At 51.7% G+C, this 13,299-nt stretch overlaps 1 pseudogene; it reads right to left on the bottom strand.

The window, feature by feature from the left end:
• Positions 1–334: 334 nt before the first annotated feature.
• Positions 335–1,045, bottom strand: LOC113935433 (annotated as a pseudogene).
• Positions 1,046–13,299: the final 12,254 nt, after the last annotated feature.

The raw sequence follows: 13,299 nt of genomic DNA, 5'->3' as shown, positions 1-13,299 counted from the left end.
CAACTTTCCCCTCGTTTGATTGGAATTACATTAAATTTGAAGACTAATCCAAAGGGAATGACCATAATTTCAATAGCAAGTTTTTCTGTTTAGGAACATAGTAGGTCTTTTTTTGTGCTCTGGGATAGTAAGCAGCATGGTTATTGTTCCTTAATGATTTAACTGAGTTCACCCATAAAATCATCTGGGCTGGATGCCCAGGGGAAGGGGTGGAGGGAGGCTAGGAGGGGCAGGGGTGTTTTCACTGTTGTTGTTTTTTCTTTTTTGCAGATTTTATTAAAGATATTTACAAAGCAATATCCAGACTCCAGATCCAGCTGCCAAGGAGCCCCTATTACACTGTGGGTACTGGTTGCAGCATGGCAGGTGGCTTTGACTTCCTACCCTTCTGTTCCAACGTGGGGGTGGTGGGAAGTATCTCATCTTTGGGTTCCACCATGCTCACTTGGTCAGGCAGGGGCTTCTCAGGGCCAGTCTTAGCCCTTGGGTCCCAGGGAAGCATGATCTTCACCATGATGCCCAGCACACCCTGTCTGAGCTGCACACGGCCCACAGCAGTGTCAACTGTGAATCATCAGGCCATCCAAACACTTCATGGATTTAGCCCTCTGGCCTTGGAGTTTCCCAGACACCAGGACCTCACAGCCTTTGGCCCTGCTCTCCATGATGCAGGCAGCACACCAGAGCAGGCCCTCTGCTCAGCAAGGCCTCCTAGGAAGGAAACTGTGAGGCAGAGACTAGGCCTGGGCAATAGCCCACAGACCTCTCGTGGCCACCTTTTTAGCATAAAGCTCTCCATGCCCTCAGGGAAACCAAACCCCTTCTGAACCACAGCAGTCACTTCCCGGATCCGCTGGTCCTTCTCACCAAGAGCATTCTGTGTCCTGGTGGCCAAGATAATGACTTCTGTCCTGGTTGGTGTAACTTGGGCCTCATCTCTGGAGTAGCTATCTTCAGCCAGCTCCTGTGTGAGAAACCCGTTCAGTTCAGCTTTGAAGATGCCATTGGCCACAAACGTCCTCTTCTTGGAAATGTGCACTGCCATCTTGCCATTGTGCACAGCCACAAGGAGAGGGGTGCTTTCACGGCTAATAACAAGGGTGGAGTTGGGACTTATTCCTGGTCACTGGGTGATCACACCCCTCTGAACAGTCTCCAGGTTAGTGATCTCCAGTCAGTGTTAGATGCACGTTTTCAGTCAGACATTTACAAGCACAGACCTTCTAGCGAACATTGTGGATGGCCACCCCGTATCTCCTCAGCCCACGGCTGAGTTCAGTGACAGTTACGGTGATTCCTTCCCACACAGGTGACAGCTTCCCACCACTGGCATTGGCTCCTTGCTGCTTGCCAGACTAAAGGCTTTTCCAGCATCACCGAAGCTGCTTAGCCAACGTTCAGGACAGCCCGGAAGTGGCAGGAAGTTGACATCCTAAGGGCAACTCCCAACCAAAGAAGGTAAGTGACCCAGTGGAAAATTTCCCAGCTTCCCCATCCCTCAATGGGACGATCGGAACGCATTCCACAGGATGCCTCATGTGGCCTCTGTGGGAGTGAGCCACACCAACCCCAGTGCGCCCCTGTCTCCCTCCCCCAGGGCCTCCCTCCCGCTTCCCGAAACCACCTCCTAAACGAACAACCTGCACCCAAGTCCTTGCCTATGAGTCTGCTGTATCCTATGGTATTATTCCACTGTGTTTATAATAAGACATACACAAAATCCACATTTTACAAGGATAAGATAGAGATAAACAATATTTAAAATAACTTATTTATTAACAACATAATCTTTTTGCTCTCATCCAAATATTAATTATGATATCTTCGTGAGTGGCAATGTGATTAAATGCACTTCATTATTTTTGAAAATTTTGATTAACACTTTGTGAGGCAGCAGTTCGGAAGCCTGGTTCTTGATACTTGGTTTAATGGTTTCGATAACTAAAAAGGCACTTCAGACAGATATGTGGATCCAAATGGAGAACAGGCATCACTAAATCACCTGCTCACTTTCCACTCTATCTACCAACTCTGCAAAGGTCTCTCTTAAAATCCAGCCAGCAGATGCCAGTCTTCCCTGATGTGGGTCAGTGTTCTTGCTCACTGATGGGAAAGAGTTGCAATTTTGTGTTTTCAACGAATAGGATCAAAACCCACAGAAATGATGCATTTTGGAAGACGTAAGTCTGCTTAGACAAGTGTGGATATTTGCCGTGAAATGGATGCCTTTGAAGGTGATTTGGTACTGCTTTTTGGGTAACTGAAAAGTTCAGGTAACCTGATGGCTGACAAATTGCTTCAGGATATTCCCAGGGAAATTTTCCCAGGAAATTCAGGTAGTCACCTAGATGGTTCTCTCCTGTCTTGAGTGAAGCAGAGTTTTTCTGCTTTTTGGGCCTGGGAGGCCTTGCAAAGCAGAGATAAGGCCAGGCCATTGGGGAACCAAAGACAGAAATAAATCATCTGTCAGGTGCATCTCCCACAGCAGATGCTTCCTTTTGGTGATGTCAGCTGACCTGACCCTGGGCTCTGCCTCCCCTTCCTAGACCTGCCAAAGTCCCCAAGTAGGAGAGGCCAGTCACCTGGGCTGCATGGAGAACAGATGGAGGTCTGCCAAGAGGGAGCAGGAGACCCTGCAGCTCAAGTTCTCGCCAGCCCCACAAAATGGAGCTCTGAATGTGTCTTCTATGCTCTTCCACCACCCCTGCCTTCTCCCAGCTCCTCCGGGGAGAGGGCTCACTTTTTCCTGCTACACCAGCTGCCGCAGAAGCTCTGCTTGAATTGAAATGGCACTCTGGACTCACTTTCTTTGGACAAAAATGGAGGCGTCACCCCAGGCCTGATTGCTTGCAGGAGGAAGACAGACTGTGGTCCACTCATCAGCTTTGGGCCCTACGAAGCTGAAAGAGCGGGTCAGCGTGGTCTGAAACTCATGAATTAGCCATCACTTTGCCCATTTCTCAGATAAGGAAATGGAGGCTAAGTTGCTTAGCCGAAGCCCACAACAGCTGTGCCTCCTGCGGGAGCCCAATCTTGGGAGGGAGGAGACCAACGTGATGATAGGGTGGATGAAAAATCGCCTGAAAATGCACATGGGGCTTCTAGCAATTGGAGAGATATACCTTAAATCAACCATAAGCTACTATTTCACACGAGATAAGAAAAAAAAATTAAGTCATAATACCAAGTGTCAGAGAAGATCTGGGTAAACTCTACACATGATGGTGGGAATGTAAATTTGGCAACAAAGTGCAAAGCTGAAGATGCTACTGCTCTTCGAGATGCTTACACGTGTGTCCAAGGGGACGTGTAGAAGGACACTCGCCAACTAGGACTCATGCAGCGCCTGTCATTAGGCAATGAATACACCACATCATGTCATCTGTTACTTTTTGCATTTCAAAAAAAAAAAGTCTGAGGCAGGAATGGCCAAAAATGTTAACTGGTGTTTATGATTTTTCATTATCTGATTTTTTAAAAATATTCAAAAGTATATGTGGTGCTTTCCAAAAGTTCAGCTTAGCCTGGTGCAAAATGGTACCAATGGCCCACAAATGTGGGCCACATGCTAACCCAAAACTAAATGTAAATTAGAGCCTGGTGTGGGAATCCCCGGACGGGGTCTCAGAGCCTCCAGGAAGTTCTCAGTCTGGAGTTGTCCGCCAACCAGCTCTTCCTGATGGCACCAGGAGGCTGAAAGAACAGCCAGCTCCCTGCCTATCCTCGGGGGCTCATGGTCACAGCCCTGTACCCAGGTCAATGGCATCACCTCCTCCCTAGAGATTAGACGTGCATGATGTGAGCACCACTCCCATGTCCTTGTGAAGAACCCCATGGCCCTGCTGCAAATCCTCCTGCTCATCTCTGGCAGAGATGTTCAGCTTCTGCAAAGCTCTTGTTTTCTTAACTCTGCACCTATAAGTCTAGCCCTTAGTTTCTGCTGCTGACCCCACCCAAACGTGGCTTTAACTTCTGCACCAAGATTTCCCCTCCCACTCCAATGCATGGAAAGCCAAGGTCATGAGAGATCCTGGGGCGCCTGGGTGGCTCAGTGGGTCAGGCGTCCAACCCTTGATCTCAGCTCAGGTCTTGATCTCAGAGTTCAAGCCCTGTGTTGGGCTTCATGCTGGCTGTGGAGCCTACTTTAAGTAAGTAAGTTAAGTAAGTAAGTAAATAAATAAATAAATAAATAAATAAATAAATAACAGGGAGAGAGCCAGCAGAGCTAAGAAGAACCAGGGCAGGCTTCATAGAGGAAGGGGCAGTGAAGGTAGGACTTGCGGAAGGAAATGACAAAGAACTGGAGGTTTCCAGAGGCTGGGGAACGTGCTTGAGGATGAGCAAATTGAGGAACGCAGCTGGAGCATTGGAACTCAAGCCACAGGAGTAGAGTGGAACTATGCCCTGGAAGGCCATGGATGCCAGGCAAGAGGGCCGTTCTTGCCAGAAGGATCTTGCATTTTCAGGACTAGTCTGGCACGTAAACTTGCTGGAATCTATTCACCCTTGCACATCTGCAACCACTCACTGAGCCACAGGCTGGGCCATGTACCCCACAATGATGCTCAGTGTGTCCACATCATGGCCACCTCTGCAGGGTGACCATTTACTCCACTTGCCATCTCTCACGGGTGACAAAGGGGCACCTGGGGGTGCAGACACAGCCCTGCCAGTCCCTCGAGAGCCAGATGCAGATTTCTGCCCAGCTCCCCGTTGCACGAGCTGCAGAAGCAGCAGGGTCACACCCGCCCTCGTCTTCACATTGTCTCTCAGAGTCTAGATTGTGTCGCTTCTGCTTCTCTCCTGCCTATTAGCCATGTCCCTTTGGGTTGCGAGTGACAGGAAACACAACTCAAACTGGCTAAGGGGAAAAAAAAAGAGAGAGAGAAAGAGGGGAGATGTACTGGCCCAGGTAACTAGAAGTTCAGGGCACAGCTGGATTCAGGAGCTCAAGCAATGTGGTAGGGACTTGTTCTCTGCTCTGTAAACAGGTCTTTGTGCATGCTGTGGCCCCAACCTCTGCTCCCAAGACACCCCAGCAGAAGAAAAGGGGTTCTCTTTCCTCATAGCTCCAGCAAAACACCCAAGATCACACTCTGCTCACATTCCCACCTACGAGCCAGTCACAGGGACGAAGGCATGGAGTATTGTTGGCCACTGCGAATTCAGGGAATAGAGTAGCCCCCAAGCCTCAGAGGCTGAAAGTGGGGGCAAGGGGGCTCTTTGAAGGAAAACAGAGGTGCCACTATCTGAAACAGGAGCATACATGATGTACAGGAAAAAGCAACATGATTTACACAATTTCTGCCTCATTTCTATGCTCCCCAAGTTTAGGGAGGGCCTGGCCTGGGACATACTCATTCTTGGTAAGTGTTTGTAGGATAGATGGATGGGTGGGTGGGACAGTGGCTGATACTGCTCTGGGACTTCACTTGGGGCATTTGGCCAGAGCTGGGCCCTGTGCCTCAGGACCATGCTCTCCCCAGAGCCAAGACCCCAGCATACGAGGCAGGAGGGCTGCGTTCTAGAAGGAGGACAAGAGAGGGGAAAGCAGTGGTCTGGATGGGATATTGGATAGGACAAAGGCCAGTAAAGTGAATTGTGAGGCTCGACAGCCTCCTTTATGAAGGGAAGTCCTGGGAGCTGCTAGCCCATGGTGAAATGGCCATGCAGGCATGTGTGGGTGCTGGTCTGGGACCGTGCAGCCATGCTTGAAATGAAACACGGTCAGGGGAGGTCTCTGCAGGGGGAATTCCCACATCTGGTGCTGCCCACCTGCTTTGGCCCAGCTCCCAGGCCTGGAATCTTCCACCAAGATCCCTCAGAGGCCAAGGCCAGAACTCCCCTGGGCCGCTAGGCATCCTCTCCTGAAACCTCACCTATGGGAGGAAGGAAGACACCCACCAGCAGTGGCTTCCCTACCTCGTCCTGCCTGGCTATGCCCTGGGGACGAAGGTGGGGAGGGAAATGCCCCGGGCCCCAGACCGCTCTATCCACCCTTCCATCAGCTTCTCCAAGGCCCCAAGACTCCAGACCTACCCTTCCAGCAGGCCCTGAAAAAGTCAGAAAACAAAAGACTGAAAAAAGTCTCTGGATGTAAGAGTGAAATACTGGGTCATGAATATGGTAAGTCATCTTATTAGAATTTGCTGATTGATTGATTATAGACTCGCTAATCCTCTGGATTCGAATGTACCTGAAGAACAGGTGAAAACTTGTGAATTCTAGTCAAATATTGTAGGACACTGCCTAACTTGTTTTCTTTAAAGTGACTTATCTGATAATTTTTGGCTTTAAATTCTATATGAATATTTCATAAATATCCCATACATTTAGTATTTTAACAATTTTACATCATATCTACAGTACTTTAGTACCTGACTTGTATATTTATGTGACTATTGTTAGAAGTGACTAATTGGGTTTGATTAGCTCCATCATTAATATTCTGTCCATAATTTAACATGCTTCAATAAAATACCCTAAAGCAGTGTAATGATTAGATTTCAGGAATATGTGTTTTGCAATTAAGTTCCTCTTGATTTTGATATGCAGATGAAGAAATAGTGGTCTCATTTAAAAAAAAAAACTGCCCTTATTAACTCAGCAGTATACTCTGAAGATTAGGTAAGAAATCCAAGATTTTCTCTTTGTATATGCTAGTTAAAATGTATTTCAATCAAGCCTATGTGGGCAAATCAGATTTGATTAGTTTAAGTTCACAGTCATTCTATCTAAATGAATAATGTGTCACCTAACATTGCAAAAATTTGATTAATAGTTTATCAGTTAATTAAAAACGGGTTTAATTTTTCTTTTTTAGGAAAATGCAAGGTAGATATTCCTTGTGTTCATCATAAATGCAAATTATTTCAGCTTGAATCTATTGTTCCTTTTTTGCTCCTTAGCCAACTGGCAAGAAAAATAAAGCTCTTGGAACTATGTCTGGGAGAGAGGAGCCGCGGAACTTTCTTCACTTCCACCCATTGCTGTTGTTGCTTGTGTCCCAGCTGCGAAGTTTGTTCTGGATGGAGCTGGTTCCCTGGCCTTAGCTTCCCCGAATCATTTCAGCTCCGTCTCTCCCAGACCCCAAACCCCTGCAGCCTTTGGCCACAAGACTTTTCCAGGTGACCACTCTTTTCACCTTGTTCTGGTTTAATTTGTGTGTGGGGTAGGGGGCAGGAAACCAAAGGAAACATTTTCCCCAGGAACCCGAGATCCGACCCCAGGGCTAAGGAAACCACCTGTTCTCTACGGTCCTCCTTGGGGCAGGATATCCACATCCAGTGATCAGAGCCTTAGGGTACCTCCTTTGCCCTAGGCTGATTCATCATTGAAAGGCTGCTGGGCAGATTGAGCAAAGTGGGGGGGGCTTTTCCAGGCCCCACCACTGGGAACTGGGACACAGCGTAGAGCAGGCCTCAGACCTCCCGGAGGGCAAGGGAGCTGGGCTATTGGTTCACAACTTCTCTTGTCATCTACAGAAGGCGAGTCCCTGAGACGTGAGCAGGCTTCCTCGGCCACAGCCCGTCCCCAAGCAGAGCGCTGGGCCCTGGCTCAGTGGCATTGTGGGAACGGTGAATGCTGCAGGGGCTGGGCATCCCTGGAGCCTCCCACAGGGCTCCCGTGCGGACCTGTCTGTCCTATCCATTCTCCCAAGTCCGCTGTTAGCTCAGTGACACCTGCCATCCTCAGCATTTGTCAAGAACGGCAAACGCTTGGCAGGAACCTACCTTGCCCCGGGCACCATGGTGGGGGGGCTGTGGCTACAGCCCTGAACAAATCAGGCCAGGCGAGGGACGAGAGGAAAGTCTCAATGGCCCGAGCGTAGGGACAGAAGGGAGTGAGGTGGAAGCGCCTGGGGGGAGGAGGGGCGGGTCACCGGGACGGTTCTGTAGGACGGGACTGAGTCACGGCAGGGTTCTGCACACGCACTGAGCAGCATTACCCTAAGGCCCCAGGATCACCCACCAGACAGCCCATGCGGTTCCAGGCTCCCAGCTCTGCGCAGTAAAACTCTCGTGTGCTGGAGTCTGGGAAACTCCACGCCAGACCGAAGGACATCTGGGCATTCAGTTCCCTGGGAGTGAGCGGAGATGGAGAGACTCTGGAACCACAGGCTGGTCCTGCTGGCGTGGTGCTCCCTGCTCTCACGTGTGGAGCCCTCTGGCCCCACATACATGAAAAGACAGGTACGCTGTGGCAAGAAGGGAAGGGACAGACAGCGCCTGAGCCGGCGCTTGGCCCACGGCGGTACTTGGTGAAAGCAGGCCAGCTTTGGAGCTAAATCTTGCTCTATTGGACCCACGGCCTTCACCGTGCACAGCAGCTCCGTCACCTGCTGCCTGTCTTCCCAAGCTGGCATTTCTGGTGGGGCCGCACTGGAGTCACCGTGCACAGCAGCTCCGTCACCTGCTGCCTGTCTTCCCAAGCTGGCATTTCTGGTGGGGCTGCACTGGAGTCACCGTGCACAGCAGCTCCGTCACCTGCTGCCTGTCTTCCCAAGCTGGCATTTCTGGTGGGGCTGCACTGGAGTCACCGTGCACAGCAGCTCCGTCACCTGCTGCCTGTCTTCCCAAGCTGGCATTTCTGGTGGGGCTGCACTGGAGATCGGCCTCTCTGGACCTCAGTCTTCCACTCAGGCCCCACTCCCGCTGGGAGCAGCCCCCAGCCTGGGCTGAGGTTCTGCAGTGGGGTCATATCTGCAACTGAGCCATGCCTGGGCCTGGCTGGTTTGACATGTGCCTCTGTTCTGGAGTGGGGGAGGGAGCAGGTGCCAGCATTTTAAAGATACTCCCCCAAGTGATAGTCACCCACAGCCAGGGTTGAGGAACCCAGGAGCTAGGTGGGGTGAGAACCAGATTCTGACCCTGCCAGCCAGGTACTTCCTGGCGGAGCCCCGAGACATCTGTAAGGCAGGTGACACAGAGGAAGGAACACCCCAGGTCCCATGGAGTAAAGGAGAGAGCCAACCGGGGAGGGAGCAGGTTTAGAAGCTGGAGCTTCCCGCTACTGCAGGAGCTGTGTGTTGCCTCAATTTGTACAACTGAGCTCCTGCCACTCAGTCCCAGGGAACGTGGGGACACACCAAGAACTGAGACTTTCCAGGGTCATTAAAGGTGCAAGTCATTTTAAAACATCCTCCACGGGTGTTATGCTGAGTGAAATAAGTCAATCAGAGAAAGACATGTATCATATGACCTCACTGATATGAGGAATTCTTAATCTCAGGAAACAAACTGAGGGTTGCTGGAGTGGTGGGGGGTGGGAGGGAGGGGGTGGCTGGGTGATAGACATTGGGGAGGGTATGTGCTATGGCGAGTGCTGTGAATTGTGCAAGACTGTTGAATCACAGGCCTGTACCTCTGAAACAAATAATGCAATATATGTTAAGAAAAAAAAAGAAGAAGAAGATAGCAGGAGGGGAAGAATGAAGGGGGGGACGTCAGAGGGGGAGACGAACCATGAGAGACGATGGACTCTGAAAAACAAACTGAGGGTTCTAGAGGGGAGGGGGTGGGGGATGGGTTAGCCTGGTGATGGGTATTAAGGAGGGCACGTTCTGCGTGGAGCCCTGGGTGTTCTGCACAAACAATGAATCATGGAACACTACATCCAAAACTAATGATGTAATGTATGGTGATTAACATAACAATAAAAATTTATAAATAAATAAATAAATAAAACATCCTCCATGGGCTCTTGGACCACCCTGGGGTCACTGGGGAGGAGGGGTGCTTCCCAAGGAGACCAGGCCAGCACCAAGGCCCTGGCCACCCAATGTGGCTGTCCTGGCTGCCTCCCCACGGCCCCTCGGCACACTCCTGTGCTGGGCGGCCCGCCTGCTTCCTCCCTGTGGCCGCCCTACACGGTAGCATGCTCCAAAGAGCAGCAGGCTCCCGGGCTGGGCAGCGGCCATCCACCGGCCCCTCTAGCCCTTAGTCTCTGCCTCCGCCGAGGCTGGGAGTCGGGGCTATTTCTGTTCTTCTTACCTTCCCCTTAAGTGCCTCAAGGCAGGCCCTGTTACGGGCAGGCTGGGGCAAAGGGAAAGAGAGCCATTTTCCCCAGGCCACTCGTTCCTGGTGAACACTGAGGGCAGACTGTTGTCACTGTGTCCAGTGAGGGTTTCCAGGGAGTCTCTGTTGTGTCTGTTGAAAGCCATTAACTTGCTTTATGTAAATGTATTCAGTTTACCTTAACTTATGTAACCTTGCTTTGGCATTTTGTTATGACTTAATATACTGGAGGCTTCCACAAGTGGAAGTAAGCTCAGGCTTCTCCTAACCCTTGGGAGGCCTGGTCTTGAGGGCAGGGGCTGTGTCCTGAGAAGACTCTGGGTTGAAAGAGGACACTGCTATAGGAGGAGGCCATTGTGGTGGAGCACCGGGCACTGGGTGTCAGTCAGTACCTCTGCATATGAACTCATCTAGTCCTAACACAAACCTGATGACATCGCATTATCCCCATTTTATAGATGAGGACACCAAGGCCCAAAAAGTTAAGGAGCTCCACCAAGCTCACATAGCTGACAGTGGGCAGAGGCAGGATTCAAGCACAGACAGCTGGATCCAGAGTCCACGTGTTTTTTTCTTGCTGCTTCCCCATCTCCCAAGTCATAGCGGCAACCTCTGTTTATCCAAACCCCTGCAGAGATTGTCACATCTGGCAAGCAAGGGAGCAACTACTATTCCCAGTTTCCTGCTGAGCAAACCGAGGTGAGGAGACTTCCTAGGGTCCTGCCTGGGGCTCTCTGTCTAGAGCCTGTCCTGGCTCCCTGGCTCCCTGGCTCCCGCCCTCGGGCTTTCTGTCCTCTGCTCAGGGCCTGCATGAAACCTGATGCCTCATTTTCCACCATGTGGCAAAGGCCCATCCATATTCAAGGGCCAGACCCCCCTGCTGTTGGGAAGGGGAGAGGAGACAAATTGTCAGGGTTATGTGTGTCGGTGTGTGTGTGTGTGTGTGTTTAAAGAAAGCCCGCTAAAACTTACCAGGAACAAACGCTGATGACGTCATGTCCCTGACAAGTTCAGGAAGGGCTCTGAGCATTTTGAAAGTCAGGATTTCATGTGTGGGGCGTGGGGCATGTGAGTGTCTGTGTGTAGCTGTGTTTTTCAAAGCAAGTTTTCCTGTATGAAAACAATATCAAGAAACCCCATATGTCAGTGTCTAGACACTTAGAATTTGGACTATTTCTGCTTCAACAGGAACTCTCTGGAAAGATGGCAGACTGGGCCAGTTTATCTCTGGGGAACGGGACTGGACCAACATCAAAGGGGACAGATTTAAAGTCGGAACATCACCCCTCAGCCCCAGGGCCCTGGCTGTCAGGGCTGCCTAGTTCTTGCGAGTGGCAGAGACTGGCTCCCCATGGGCAGCCCCGCTAATGAAGCCCTTATCGGGCATCATGGATGCTAAGTATTGGTCCCACATGTGCAGGAGTGGGAGCTGTGCCTGTGGTTGCTAACTTCCCATCTATAGGACGGCACAGCAAGCTGAGGAGGCGGGGAGCCCCTGCAGTCTCCAGGCTCCCCCAGAGCTGGGCGGAAGGTAGCTGCTTACAGAAGGGCCCCAAGGAGCCCCTGTGTGAGCATCTGAGGGCGGGCCCTGCATCTGGGGCTCCAGGTGCAGGCCGGTGGGCCTCCCTCTCCTGGCGGGAAGTAGAGGCCCCCGCCCTGCCGAGGGAAGTGGCAGATAGTTCGGGGGAAGTTAGCAAGACAGTTCAGTATTTCTGCAACATCGATTGAATTCCTATTAGTCATTCATACGTCATTCATTCATCAAATGCCATGCGGGCACCAAGAATGCACAAGGCCCAGTGCTGAGCCCTCGGTGGTGAGGCAGGAGGAAGAAGAGCATCCAGAGGTACCAGGTCCCTGCCCTCCATAAAACCTGACCAGGAAGGGAGGCAGAGAAGGTGGCGTCTCCCTGCTGTACTCGGGGCAGGAGCTGCGGACACCGCAGAAGGCGTGGGGCGGCCACTCACGGTGGCAGACTGGGCCTCCTCAGGGGCCCAGGTGTCGATAAGCCCCCCACCCCCACCCCACCAGTAGCTTCCTCAGGTGCAGGAAGTGAACGAAGTGAAGAGACTTGTCCACACCTGTCACCACTAAGTGGTAAAGCTGGGATTCAAACCAAAGCCTAATGGGCCTACACCTCTCCTCTAGCTAGAACCAGCCTCATGTTGGGGGCCCCTGGGGCCAGCCGTGAGGTGTGAATAGCACAGGGATGGACGACTGAGGTGGCCCCTTGGGAGAAAAGCCACACTCCTTTGTTGGATGGAGTCCTGCTGGATTGGGGCCGGACCGTCCACTGGGCTGCCCTACCCACCCCCACTCACCCCAGGCCTGAAATTGGGCATTGCACATGGGCCGCTTTGACATTATGTAAACGCTGCCTAAACACTCAGAAGCCATTTCCTGTGGGTGACAAGCATGATTAGTCACCTGCCACGCAGACCAGCCCTGTGCCAAATGATGCGGAATGGACAGGGGGCATTGCAGGCCATGTCTGCCCCAGGGAGCTTTCTACTCAGGGAGACGGGACCAGGGAGCAAAGCAGCAGATGAATAAGATCAAGCAGTGAACAGAATTCCCCATTCTCTCATTTCTACATTTCTCTTAAGTCCCCTGTGTTGCAGCCACAAGAGTTTACCCAGGGAGCATGTCCACCCAGCAGGCTTCATGTCTTCTTCTCCGAGCTCTGGGCTCCGAGTCAGGTCCGCACGAGGACTCTGCGCACACTCTGCCTCCCGCCAGCATCCTCAGGAGGCCTCACCCCTCACCCTCCACCCCCAAGATGCCCGGCTTCTGCTCTGCTGCCCTCCGGCACCAGGCCCAGGGCCTGGCCCACTCATGCCCGCCCGCTCGGTCATTCCACGGATGTGTCTTGAGGGCCCACTGTGTGCCAATCCCCGACTTAGGTGCTGACACACTTAAGGAGAAAAACGAGGAAAGTTTCCATCTTCCGAGAGCTGACGATTACTGGAAAGACAGTAGTGAGTCCAGTAAACAGAAAAACCACTTGCGGATGATAACGGGCGATCGCCGCTGTGTAGGAAAGGAGCAGGGCACCCCGCCGGAACTCAAGTCACACGGAAGCGGGGTGTCAGGAGGCCTCTGCTCAGGCTGTGCCCACCCGGTGCCTAACAGATGCTCACAGTGAACATGTTGGAAGGTCATAGAGGAAAGGGGACGAGATAAGAGAGGGAAAGGGGCCCAAAGTGGGGCAGGGGGATCAGAACCAAAAGAGGAGGCCTGGCGTCCAAGATTCAAAGCGTCCTGCACAGACGCAGGACAAAAG

Source organism: Zalophus californianus, chromosome 17 (assembly GCF_009762305.2).
Source record: "Zalophus californianus isolate mZalCal1 chromosome 17, mZalCal1.pri.v2, whole genome shotgun sequence".
NCBI classification, from domain to species: domain Eukaryota; kingdom Metazoa; phylum Chordata; class Mammalia; order Carnivora; family Otariidae; genus Zalophus; species Zalophus californianus.
The sequence above is the reverse complement of the archived record's forward strand: the minus strand, read 5'-3'. Positions and strand labels throughout refer to the sequence as shown.